At 42.5% G+C, this 13,768-nt stretch overlaps 1 protein-coding gene across 1 annotated transcript in view; it reads right to left on the bottom strand.

Annotated features, from left to right (window-relative positions):
- akt3a (v-akt murine thymoma viral oncogene homolog 3a) overlaps positions 1-13,768 on the bottom strand; it is a 400,245-nt gene that overhangs the window by 78,285 nt on the left and 308,192 nt on the right. The gene's annotated exons all lie outside the window — the stretch shown is intronic.

The raw sequence follows: 13,768 nt of genomic DNA, 5'->3' as shown, positions 1-13,768 counted from the left end.
TTTTTTTTTTTATATCGCACACCCCTACATAGTACCCTCCCTGGATCCGGCCATCCCCACCAAACTGGGTGGAACAGCAAGGATGAAACTGGTCAGAGAGGGTACCAAGAGGCCAATGGCCACTTTGAAGGAGTTACAGGAGTTTATGGCAGAGAGTGGTCATTGTGTCCATGTGACAACAATTTCACAAGCGCTCCACCATTGTGGGTTGTTCAGGAGGCTCGCAAGCAAAAAGCCGCTTCTCAAGAAAGGCCACATTAAGGATTGTTTGAGCTTTGCCAGAATGCACCTTGAAGATTCTGATGCCTGAAGCACACAGCAAAATTGACCACACGGTGGCAGAAGGAGAATTAAGTGAATGTCCTCATGTGGCCAGTCAGAGCCCAGACCTAAATCACATTGAAAATCTGTGAAAAGATCTGAAGATAGCAGCCCACCAACGCTCACCATCCAATTTGACCGAACTTGAACAATTCTGTAAATCGGGGCAAATAGAGTGGGCTCGATCTAAATGTGCAAAGCTGATAAAGAAGAAACCCAACAGACTCAGGGCTGTCATTAAAGCAAAAGATGCTCCAACAAAATATTAACATGGGGGTGAGTGATCCTTTATTAATCTCATATTTGTCTTGTTTTTGATTTCTTATCATTTTTCTGCACTGTAGCTGTCGTATCTTTCACTTGGATGTTTGAGGTTGCATTGGTTTGTGTGTTTTCATGTGGGGCTCCATACCCTCTGTATATCATATATGTATGTCCACACACAGAGAAAGAGCCAAAGATCAATTAGTAAACTGGTAATGTGCGGTTTGTCGTCCCTTTCAAAATATCCCCACATCACTGAACTGACACCACCTCAAGACTTCCAATGACAAAGAAGAAGTCGTTTCGTGGGCTCAGGAAAAGAACTGTAGAGATCAGGGTCCAGAGTGAAGGTACCAGGCTTGGTGGAGATTTTTGTCCGGTACTGGTCGCTGCGCGGTGGGCAGCCTGGTCAGGATGAGCTCTACTCCATTATTCACCAAACAGAGTAGGAGAACATGCACTACGCTGATCGCAGTGTGCTTGCGGTTTTCTGGCAGAGGCAAGCACAATTCTGGAATCAACCCTTTGGCAGAAGAGGACATCACTGAGACCCTGCACTGGAACAAGCGGATGGACAGATGACAAGAGCAACACCTTCCACGAGCTCGTCAGAGGGCACCGAGCGGCCGGCGCTGCGAGGCCAGACACATGTCCATCTCCTGCAGGGCTTGTGTGATCAGCTTTGCCGAGAGATGCCCAGCACAAAAAAAAAAAAAAACAACTGAACAATTCTCCAAGTTTGAAGAAGAATTCAACTTTATATATTATAAATATATATATGTTACACACGCAACACATTGAAATTCAGGCAATCTGGATATTTTAACAGCAACTATTATTGGATGCAGACAATATGGGCTTACAGTCAGACCTACTGCCAAGTGTGAATTAGCAAGGACGTACGTGCTAGGAGGAGAATTTGGTACATTTTCAGGAAGACGTTGGATGCTCGCTTCCAAAACACAGCAGTGATATGAACATCTGGCTCCCAGCTGAATTACCGGGCGCTGCTCTCCGCTTCTTACCACTGTCCACAGCTTCGAGGTCTCCCAGGAGTTCTTTGGGTCCCCGCGTACCGGTGCTGACAAAGTCGTTAATTAGCAGATGCTCGCACAATTTGAGGGGCTGAACGTATGGTGAGACATAAAAACAAGAAAATATTTTACACAAGCCATGTCTTTGAATCGCTGCATGATTTGCGTGTAACATCCCTGACGCCTCGTCTCTCCCAGGTCCTCTCACCCTGCCCTTTAGATTGGGGCTCATTGGCTTAGTTTTGTGACTTTATGGCAAGTCATAGCAACAATGCAATTAAAGCAAGTTAACCAATGATATACATCTTGCATAAAACTAATAATACAATAAAACAAATCACAAACATACTTCACAACAAATAATACAACTTAACTGACTGAACATAAAAAGTACGCCATTCAGTCAACTTAGCATCGTCAACCCCCCCAACCCGCGTGTCTCGACGCTCGTCCTGCGATGCACTGGCACCCTGTCTCGTGTTTGTCCCTGCCTTCCACCTGATGCTTGTGGAGAAACACTCCGGCAACCCTGCTGCTCTGTTCTAGATAACTGGGCAAAGACGGATGGACGGGCGGACGGACGGATGATACTCAGCAGGCATTCGCTGATGACTTTACTGTCAGGGAAGGTTCAGGCTCATAGGCGACAGCTCATCGTACTGCAGGGAGCTCATTAAATCAGAGAGTCTGAAACCATTCAGTTAGTCACGAGGATCCGCAAGAAATCCGCCAACGTGATAACAAATACGTGGTGATTATTTTCCCTTTTTTGAGTAATAATTTCTGTTTGTTTGCACTACTGCGATCTTTACTTTCTTTTTTTTATACTTTCTGATTTTCCTACTTTCATATTCTTTAACTTTCTCCACATGTGTATCGTGCGTTTTTTTTTTTTTTTTTGAGCCTTTCGAATTCCACTGCTTTCATAACCTCTAACCTGCTCTGCATGTGTTTAGCGCCAACGTTTGGGAACGTCTTTAGGAAGTTCTACTTTGTCTTTTAATTCTGAGCCCGATTGGACGTGCTTTTTTTTCCCCAATTCCAATTGTTCCGGGGCGATAATTACTTTCCTTATTTTCTAAATTTGCACCTTGATTATTCTTTTTCTTTTTTGCATTTTTTTTTCCTCTCCAACGCTTTTGAGTCTCGTCTCTTTGCGCTGCTCTTTCTTCTTCACTTAGTCGTCGATGTTTCATTTATAACGTATTGTCCTTATACGCTTTATATGCGCTGAGAGACCTGGATCTGTGTGTGCTCAAAGCCTTACGCTCACACGACTGAGTGTTTTGCTGCCCGAGGTCTTATTTGATATTGATTGTAAGTAGGGTATGTCTTGCAAGAATCTCATGTCATCTCATGGTCTGGAATCCCTACAGATTTTATTTTTTCTCCAGCCGTCTGGAGTTTTTTGTTTTTTCTGTCCCCCCTGGCCATTGAACCTTACTCTTATTCGATGTTAATTAATGTTGATTTATTTTGTTTTATAATTGTGTGTTTCATTTTTCTATTCTTTAATATGTAAAGCACTTTGAGCTACTGTTTGTATGAAAATGTGCTATATAAATAAATGTTGTTGTTGTTGTTCATGTTCTACGTCCCTGTGAGATGGTCCTGGGTCAATCTCTTGGCCCTAAAATCTCATGTTTAAGGTCCCCGTGAGACACTCCGTGGCCAATATCTTTCATCATGAAGATCACATCTCGTCACCCGTCTTTCTCTCCCAGGATTTTTTTTTTTTATAATAGAGAGATATATAGTCACACATGTGCGATTACGAGGCAGCTAAAGGGCTTGAGTAATTCTAACTCTACATCAGACCAGGGGGTGGTGGAGTGTGCTGACTGTCTCTTGCAGAACATTCCTGGGAAATCCTGCCCGGTTCCGGCACCTCGGATGACGTCACTTCCGATCCAGAAGACATCACTTCCAGTTCCGGCATAGATGACATCATTTCCTCCACCAGCCTTTAAAACCGCTATCTTAACTTTCACATATTCAGTTCGGTTTTGGACTCAGTCTTGTAATCTACTTAATCATTTTCAATTTTTTGTAGCCAGGATCATAATATATGGGTGGCTGGCCGAAACCTTTCTGACTGCCTGGAGTCTTTTTGTGACTCTATATATATATATATATATATATATATATACACACATACATACACATATATATACTGCATATCTCTAATCAACATTATATACAGTATATTGTGGAGAATCAGCCTCGACACAGACAGACACGCAGACTCATAAGTCCTAAAAAAAACACACAGTGCACAAACCCACAATACTCAGTCCTAGTCCTTGTCCTTTTCTTTTATTTTTTCTCTTTTACTGCCGCCTCCACTCCTCTCCCACAAGCTCCGTCCTCTGCCTCCCAACTCTGGCTCCCCGAATGGAGTGAAGCAGCCCCTTGTATATTGTAGCCGGCCGTGCTCCAGGTGCTCGTTGATGGTCTTCCTGCAGCACTTGCTGGTATGGCAGAAATGCTGCAGTCCAGGGCTTAGCAAATGTACAGGCGCCCCCTGGCAGTGGCCACAGTCCCCCCAGGGTTGAATTTCCTAGCTTTGTTCCCATGGCCCTGACACCAACCAGGACAGCTGTCCTCTCGTGTGCCGGGGAAGCTACACTACTCTCCCAGTCCTTCCATGAACCCCAGCCATCCTCCACTATATATATATATATATATATATATATATATATATATATATATATATATATATATAAGCCTCTTTTAGTACCTTAGTAGTGTTGGAATGGTAGTAAAATCAGTGTGTCAGCTCGTGATTGGATTCTTTCAGACCTGCCAATCCTGACTCATTTAAAGGCCTTTGAGGACTTGATTGGACCGCTCTTTGTCTGGAACCTCCCCCTTTCCCCTTCTCGCCACAGGGACACTACGGCCAGGAGGCTGGGGACAGTTTCATTCTCAGGAGATCGCGTGCTTCTCCAGCGTGATGAGGTGGCAGTCCTCAGGATTACAGCCCGGTTACTTGTTATGGTCCTAATGTAGCCTTGTTGCAGTTGGCTGGGTAACATTTTGAAACTTTTTTTTTTTAATTAAAAAAGGTTTGTATTTTCCCAGTATTTAAATGAGATGTGCTGCTGTACTCGCTTTTTCTTGTGTGTTTTGTGGCAATCTGTGTTCTTTTCAAATGGAAAAACAAGGGCAGCTTTGCTTGCCGGGTTTATACATCCCTCCGCAACTTCCTATGCCCCCCTTGGTCTGCTAGAACGTAAAGTAACATGCAGGCACAATCAGCAGGAGACTTGCTTGAAGATGGATCTTCCGATCACCAGGCCGAATCAGAATCTCTTAAAGTGTTACAAACATGTTTCCCAAGAGCGGGGAAAATGTACGGCTGTTTCAGATAGAAATTCCTGAAAATGAACGATATCTTAAAACTTTTACCATGAGCTAAATTCTAGATCTTCATCCACTGCGCATCATTCAAGCATCATCTTCAGTGATTAAGCGGCGAGTGCCATGGATGTCCAGAAGGTCTCAGCACTGCCATTCCAATGCTGTCTTCTGCTGCAGCCCCAGCACTTTTGCATTTGTTTTTTTGTATGCGTGAAATCATTTTGTTCATTTTTATATATAAACTATAAATTTAAACAATAAGCCCAATTAACTTTTATATATAATCGCATGCCAAGGCGCATTAACACACAATAATGAAGAGTCACCACCTTCTCAGCCGCTGCACGTGTTTCACTCTCCTACATTTTTCTGTGTGTGTAATGGATGCGCGTGTGTTAATTATTAAAATAAACACAGTATATATTTTTTAATTAGTTTATAGCCAAAACTCTTCCTTAAAGCTGCAAACATTAAGCATTTACTTTAATGACACCATATGGACAGTCGAGGCATAAAGCAGCTTCCTGGTGAGGGTTACAGTCATCTCGCCACTGATGTCTGCTTCAGGTCGCAGCACAAACGACAGCGTGCCTCACTGGAAGGGATGGCATTCACTGAGCAGAAATGTCAGGCACAGCTTGTTTTTAATATTAAAAAGTCATGCTTGTGGATTTTCCTTCATTCCATTTTCCATCTGCTTATCTTCAGCTGATAATACATCCAGCAACAGTCTCCATCTTCTCATGGGTGATACACGGGCCCTTAAGAGCAGCCAGAACATCTTCTGGAGTCACCCAGTCTGAACTCTCACTGCATGACCACATCTGCTCCAAGGTTTTTAAACATATTGTTGATGTCGTTCAGACAGTCCATAACAGTCCAGTATCACCCTGCGTTTCGGCCTTCATATTTGCAATATCATTCTCCCAGCACTCTTGGTGAGGTGATGAGACGCGGACTAACTGGTAAATCAAAAGCCCTGTGACAAGATGGAGGACCCCAGCCCAGTGTGAACCTCAGCATTTCTGAATGCGCCGCACACAACGTTGACTCTTTGATCAACCTCATTATCTGTCACTTAAGAACAAGGCTGGGCGACGTGGCCTCAAATCAGTGTAACAATTCATCCATCCTTCCATTATCCAACCCGCTATATCCTAACTACAGGGTCACGGGGGTCGGCTGGAGCCAATCCCAGCCAAAACAGGGCACAAGGCAGGAAACAAACCCTGGGCAGGGTGCCAGCCCACCGCAGTCCATTATATAATATGCTGAAAGAATATTCTTCAGATATGCAAAATTATTAAGCTGCACACACCTAGAGGTCTTATAATGAATTTTAGGACAAGGAAATTCAAACAGAAGAACACTAATTTAACATTTGTAGAGCATTCTGACGTACGTAGATGGTTTTGCTGTAGCACTCTATTGTATTTTTATTTCTTAAATTCTATCATTCTGCACAATGCCCATTTAAAAAGACTTTTAAATATAGCATTTGAACACTTGTGTTAAGACTACTACAGCTTCTGGAAATCACTTTGGCTACAAATGAGCACGTCAGATTCTCTCTGTCTCACACACACACACACATATATATATATATATATATATATATATATATATATATATATATATATATATATATATATATATATATATATATATATATATATATATATATATACATATATACAATACATATGTATTGTGGTCCGCAGGGGGTACACCAGCCACCCAAATCCAACACAGACAGACACCAGGCACAAGTTCCAAGCATAACACACATTTATTTTCAGTGGGAACGCTCCCCTGTTATTCCCCATAGCAGTACAGTACAACACAGTACAAATCAACACGCTACTTTCTTTGCCTTCTTCTTGGCTTTCTGTCGTTCACCTCCACTCCTCAAGCGTTGCCCTCTCCCTCTCGACTTTGGCCCCTGAGTAGTGGCAACTGGCTCACTTTTCAAGCTGCACCTGGGAGCACTGCAGGTGGCCTATTAGCATGTTTCAGAAGTACTTCAAGGTGTGGCAGAAGCCTGACATAATAGGGCTGAGCAGCCTCCACAACTCCTGCTGGCAGCACCCACAGAATTCATAGTGCCACAGCAACCTGGGGGGCTGCCCTCTAGCATTCTGGGGGGAGTTAATGCCCTGAACACACACTGTCCACCATTCCTATACACACACATACATATATCTATATATACTAGAGGGCGTCACTTCGCTTGACAACCCCAAGGCCTGCGCTACAGTCCAGCCACTTCATACTTATGTACAGGTGATTTCTCAGTTTTTTTATTTTTAATAAATTTGTAAAAATCTCAAGTAAACTTTTTTCACATTGTCATTATGGGGTGTTGTGTGTAGAATTCTGAGGAACAAAATGAATTTAATCCATTTTGGAATAAGGCTGTAACATAACAAAATGTGGAAAAAGTGATGCGCTGTGAATACTTTCTGGATGCACTGTATGTATTTTATATTATATATATATATACACACACACACACACACACATATACAGTACACCCCCAAAATTTGCGGTGGTTACGTTCCTAGAGCACCTGCAAATTGTGAAAAACAGCGACTTTTGGATGTGGTTAAAAAATGCCTTTTAAATGCCTATTTTTAATAGTTTAAACCCTAAATACAGTATGCACCCAAAGCACTTTAATTTTGTGGCAAACTCAGCTTAATACATTAATACGTACATGACCTAAAAAAAGAATGTAAAGGTAAACCCGTCTACTGTACAGTACTGTACTGCTATGTCTCCTGCGGTGCTAGAATGTAAAATACCGATGTTACCGCTCTATGTACTGTAATTCATGCAAGCGCGTTTTCTTTGGTATGCGTTGTCGTTTTCTTTGTTATAAGTAGAGTAAATAAATAATAATTTCATTTAATTAAAATACAGTAAAATGTACGGGCACGCACCAATAATGAATGATATCGATGATGATGATGAAGTAGCTGTGCAGTACGATGCAGGACTTAAAACTCCTCGGGTGGCGCCTCTTCCTCAGGCGCTTCAGGAGTCGTCGTATCTTAGTACAGGTCTTCTTCTGGTGGTGGCTTTTCTTTATAATTTTCTGGAGCATTGTGATGGGAAGTTGCTACATTGTCTCCTGTAGCGAACTGCCATAAAAAATTGCGGAGGATATTTGTGCTTTCCGCTAAGAATTAATAGTTAGGTTCTAAGGAAAAATCCGTGAACGACTGAGTCTGCGAACCCTGAACCGCGACTTTGCAGGGGTCTACTGTATGTGTATGACTATGTATATTATATTACATATACACACCCCCCTCACCAACTTTCCAATTAATGAATAAATCTTGGCTGGCATATTATAATGAAAGCCATGTTAACATGGCTTCCTTGGAACTCTTCAGGAACAAGAATGTTTTTCAAATTTCACAACCTGTTGCAGAACAACATGACTAGCAATTGTACTTCTTGCACATTTGTCACTGACCTTGCATTATTTCTTTGAGGGGGCTCTCCAAACCCAGCCCAGAAGGGCAAGAAGGATATCCATACTTCAGACAAGTCATACTTAGGAGGGGATAACCTTACTAAAGACACAAAGAATGAGTGCACTGCACTATGGGAAATGTTCAGTCTTTGGTATACGATGAGACCTGGAGGATCTCCTTTATAACATTATTTCAAAGATGCAGAATGTTTGTGGCAAAGCAGCTGCATTGACGACTGGAGCAGACAACATATGGTGGGCTCCACACAATTTGCAGAACCCCTTGTGAAAGAAATGTGACTAGCAAACGACCAACCCACCCCCCTCACCAAGGAGAACTTCAATAGGCACCTTTGAAAAGTACGTTTCTGAGTGGAATGTTGGGGTTTAGGGTGGAGAAGGCAGTAAGTGTGGCTGGAATATGGACAGGGAATGAGAGGTAATGTGAATCATGAAAAAACAGAAACACAACATTCTTTATAAGCAGGGACAGGTTGTGTTTGGGGCTTTGTTGAAATCGCATTGTTCAGACACAATTATAAGGAAACATGTTAAATTCTGTCAGGACCTCTTTCTTCAAGGCACATTTTAGGACCCAAGATGGAGGCTAATATGATAGAAATTAACTTAAGCCTACATGCTGTGGTGGGATCTCATGGTACATCAGCTCCTTCTTTAGTTTTGCCAAATGCTGTGCCACAGGGTAAAACTACTGGGCCAAAATGTGTTAGGAGCGTCCCAAGAATGGCAACCTTAACTTTGTGTTTAAAAAGAATTGTAAAAAATAAATAAATATTTTAAATATGAAAGTTAGATGAAAATGAAAGTACTAAAATGTCAGACTAAACGAGCGCATTTGTAACACAACTACAAACAAATTTCAGCATTAACCAAAAAACGTCAGAAAGCACGTAATTCTTTTCAAACTGCAAACATGACTTAAAACCAAGAACTTTAACAATAAAAGGATCCAAATGCATATCGCCTACTAGCCTCAGTAAATTTGCTTTTAATTAGGCACAAAGAGAAACCGCCAGCGATTGAAAAGAATACAAAGGCGGACTGAAAATCGTCTCCCAGCAGGGGTTAAAAACACTTTGAGATGGCAGGGGCTGAGCTGGCCAGTCCCAAGCCTATGGATGGCAGGAGTGCGTGCCAAAGAATTTTTCTTTGACAACTTCGTGTTGCCTCCTGTTGCTGCCAATGTGCCTACTTAATTCCTCTGCAAATGGGCCTAATGTTTGTGGGAAGAGAGATCCTAGTGGGAGAGGAAAGCTGTCCATTCATCGCAGGCCTCTCTATGCCAGCCTGGGAATTAAACTGATCTGACGACTGGTGATTCTATTTCAAGGCAAGGCGATTAATAAAAGGGCAATTTAAGATTTAACCTGCTCAACTAATTGAACTTTTTACGACAAACAGACAGATAGGAAAGGCACTATTAGATAGATAGATAGATAGATAGATAGATAGATAGAAGGCACTATATGATAGACAGATAGATGGATGTAAGGCACTATATGATAGACAGATAGATGGATGTAAGGCACTATATGATAGACAGATAGATAGATAGACAGATAGACAGATAGACAGATAGATAGATAGATAGATAGATAATGTTTGTGGGTGTTTCTCTACCTCTACACACTGTATACACACACAATGAATTCAGAGCTGTGCTGCCATTTTGTTTTAGCTTGATTACCATCAGTGGTGGCTCTGAGGCTAAGGATCTGCGCTGGTATCTGGGAGGTTGCCAGTTCAATTCCTACTGCTGCCTGAAGGGATCCTACTCTATTGAGCCCCCATGCTTTTTGTCACCTTTTGTGCAACACAAAAGGAATCTGCACATTTCCGATGTATTTGTGTGAAGTTTTCCTCCCACCCAGGATTGTCCGACTCTAAACTGGCCTGTCATAAATGCTGAAGTAAAAGCTCCAATTTTGAATAAAGCCTTAAACCCGTTCCTGCCAGTTCAACAATAACGTTTTTTTTTTTTTTTGATCTCGCCCTCCTGTCTCTCATGCAACTCTGTGACCCAAGCTTGACAAGTGGTACCAAAAGTGGGTCTGGCGAGTGGAGACAAATAGAGTCGGGGCAAGACTTACAGAGCTGCTCCACATTTCCGCTTCGAGATGCGATCCCTCGTCTTCTGCACGCCGAGATGTGTAGCCATGTATGTGAGCAAATTTTCAATACTGTCTCTCTAAGATAAATTGGGACCACCAACTGCTCGATCAGATAGTTCACTATCCAATTGGGTCGTTTCACTGCAGGAACAAATTTCTAAATTGTCTCAGATTGTTGCCTAAATTGTCAATTTCTAAAAATTCTAAAATTATTAAAAAGGAATTTCTAAAAATTTTAAAATTTCTAATTGTCTAAATTGACAATTTCCAAATTGTCCCATCAACAGTGGGAACAGGAGGTGGATAAACAGAATTATGATAGGAAAAGCCAACTCCACCGATCCAAATAAAGCTTGTTTTCTGGTGAAATGCCAGGGTCCAGCTGTAGTAGAGGAATGGGTGAGCCCTGTGAATTATGAGGTTAGGATACCAGGCTGGCAGAAGCCCGTTCATCTTTTAAATGAGTGGCATGGCCTGGCGTGCTGCTTTGGGCAGATTCTTGTCTTGAACCCGAAACAATCCTGAATGTGATTAAACAGATTTGAAAAGTAGATGGGCTGACGATACTCCATGTAGAAATAAACCAGAGTACCGACGTCTGAAATCATTTCGGATAAGCAGGATTGATTTGCTGTGGGGCTTTACCCATAGTCTGTTACCAAATGGTAACGAAAGAAACGCTTCACTTCTCTTAAAAGAGCAAGCAACACGTTTATGCACACACACATCTCACACGCACATTAAAATGCACGACACAGCCACACGCACTGCTGCACCACCGCAAATTAAACAACTGGTAAGCCAGCTCCGGTTACAGATGCTTGCATACCTGCACACATTCTGTACGCCTGTCTTCATCATTTTCAGCCTCCCCCTCCATCCCCTTGTGAATTCGGCTTTGTCTAATTTTTAAAAAGACTGTCAAGCTTCCCTTATCTTTAAATTGTTTTTTTTTTCCCCCACAAATTGTAGAGTCAGGTATGAAGCTAAACTCACGGCCTAGAGACGAAGTGTGTAAACTCTTCAAAATACTGAATGCTTAACATACAATTCTTTGACGACTGTTGACCACGCTAGTTGACCACCTTACTAAACACCCTCTGGAATGAAGGAAACAAAAAATGGCACGCTTCCGCAAGCAGGAAAGACAGTAAAATACCTTTCCTCCGAGCAAGTCAATACCCAATTATGCAAAGAGAATAATGAATTAAAAATAATTCTGTCCACGGATGACTTACAATTAAAGAATAAATACCATTAACACCACATTGTGCTAATTCATGGCTGCTGCCTGTGGCAGTTTTTAACTGATACTTCACCTCTCTGCTTGAAAAGAAGGTGAAAATTAATTTAGTGTTGATAAAAGAAAAGTTGACTGACGCAGATCCTTTGGTGGTCTTCTGGAGGAAAAGGGAAAAAACAAACTCAAATAAATGAATCATTTCTTCATTTGTGCTTTGACCCCCAAGTGGACAAGCGAACACCACCAGTAGAGGAAGTGAGCGGCGAGGAGACTCTCTCTGATTTCTCAATCTGACGACGCGCCGTGCCATTCGCACCACGTGGAGTATACGAGCCGTGCGTCTTTTACACTCCGTTATTAACGGTCACCTCTTGTGTAATTCTAGTGTAACAGTCTGGCTTGTAGAAGAACATTCTGTCACGCTAGCAGAATGAAAGGCCCGACAATATTCAAGTCGAGATGGATCGAGAGGCGGCAAGCGAGGATTAGAGTGACTCCTACAAGGAAGCGATGGCTCGTTCTGAGGCTCTGATCCCCTTTTTCAAGAAAAGCTCGGAATTCTTTCAGAGACCACCAAAGAACGAGACACACGAGCAAAGAAAGAAAACCAACACCACCAGCAAAAACTGGAGAAGAGCAGCAATCTTTAAATGCTGCGGTACGATAGTAAGTGGAGACCTACCTGGTTACTACCAGGGGACGCTGAAATCAGGACCTCACAACATCCTGAGTTTGAAAATCTCAAATATATTTGGAGTTTTACCCACACAGCTGGAAGACAGGCGTCTAGGGGCTCCTGTGAACTACCAGACTGAACAGCCTCTCTGGGCTTCACATGGCCATATCTGTGTTGGTCAGGGCACAGCAGTGCAGACATTGAAACACTGATGAATGAAGTCGTCCACATTACTAACTAGGGAGAGAAGTTCTGATGTTCATTAACTCGGCAACAGAAATGATCCCCACTGTTACCGAAACTGACCAAAACCAGGGGAGCTTTGGAAGAAACAAACTTCTGTCAGCATGTGCCATTTGTGGACCTGCTCTACTCAAAGGTGAATGAATACCTTTAAATGTAAACCTGTGGCACAACTGGGCACATCTCACCACATCCTAATGCCACCTCCGAGCCTGTTATCAGGCGGCAGCAGCTCTCTTAATTAGTCAAGCCAGAAATTCTTAGCCGTGTTTGGGGGGTCACTGTGGTTTATTAAAATATTTCTTATTTTTCTTAGGTTTCTGTAGCTAAGATTATAGTTTTCACTGTGCATGTAAGTATAATTGTATGTCATGTTATTTTCTAACCCACTTAATCCGGACCAGGGGGGATGTTGGTGCCAGTCTATTGCTGGATGAACACACACACACCCCCCAAGAACACACTGGGGCTAGTTTAGCTTTGCCAATTCACCTAACCTGCGTGTCTCTGGGAGGAAACTGGAGCAACTGAAGAAAACTCACAAAAAAAAAGATGGAGAACATGCAAACGCCACGCAAGGAGGACCTGGGACGTGGCATCGTGCTGCCCATCACTGAATGTGACAAATAAAATTTGACTTCATTTAAGAGCTTTAAGAATGCAGCTCGGGGACTTGTGAGACAACACAATTAGCCCTCGACACAATTCAGAGTGCGATTCAGGCTTTGCAATATGATGTGACAGTCCACAATATAAAAATGCTCCTAAAAGAAGTGGACGAGTCCCACTCCTGACCCACCAGCGATATAAACAGCAGTAAGTCACAATCCACTGGTGGCAGTGGCTCAGTGCTCCAGACCACGCACTGTCCAGTATGCCATGTTTGATCAGAAGGGGAGGCTGGGTGGCAGCGGCGTTGGTGTGTTGTATCTTTGCTGCCCTCAAGCAAAACAAGGAACTCGCTTTTATGAACTGATTCATGCACTCTGGTTAAGTGTGTGAAAAGTGCAT

This window comes from Polypterus senegalus, chromosome 16, assembly GCF_016835505.1.
Source record: "Polypterus senegalus isolate Bchr_013 chromosome 16, ASM1683550v1, whole genome shotgun sequence".
Lineage (NCBI taxonomy): Eukaryota > Metazoa > Chordata > Cladistia > Polypteriformes > Polypteridae > Polypterus > Polypterus senegalus.
Note: the sequence above shows the minus strand (reverse complement) of the source record. Positions and strands in the feature narration are given on the sequence as shown.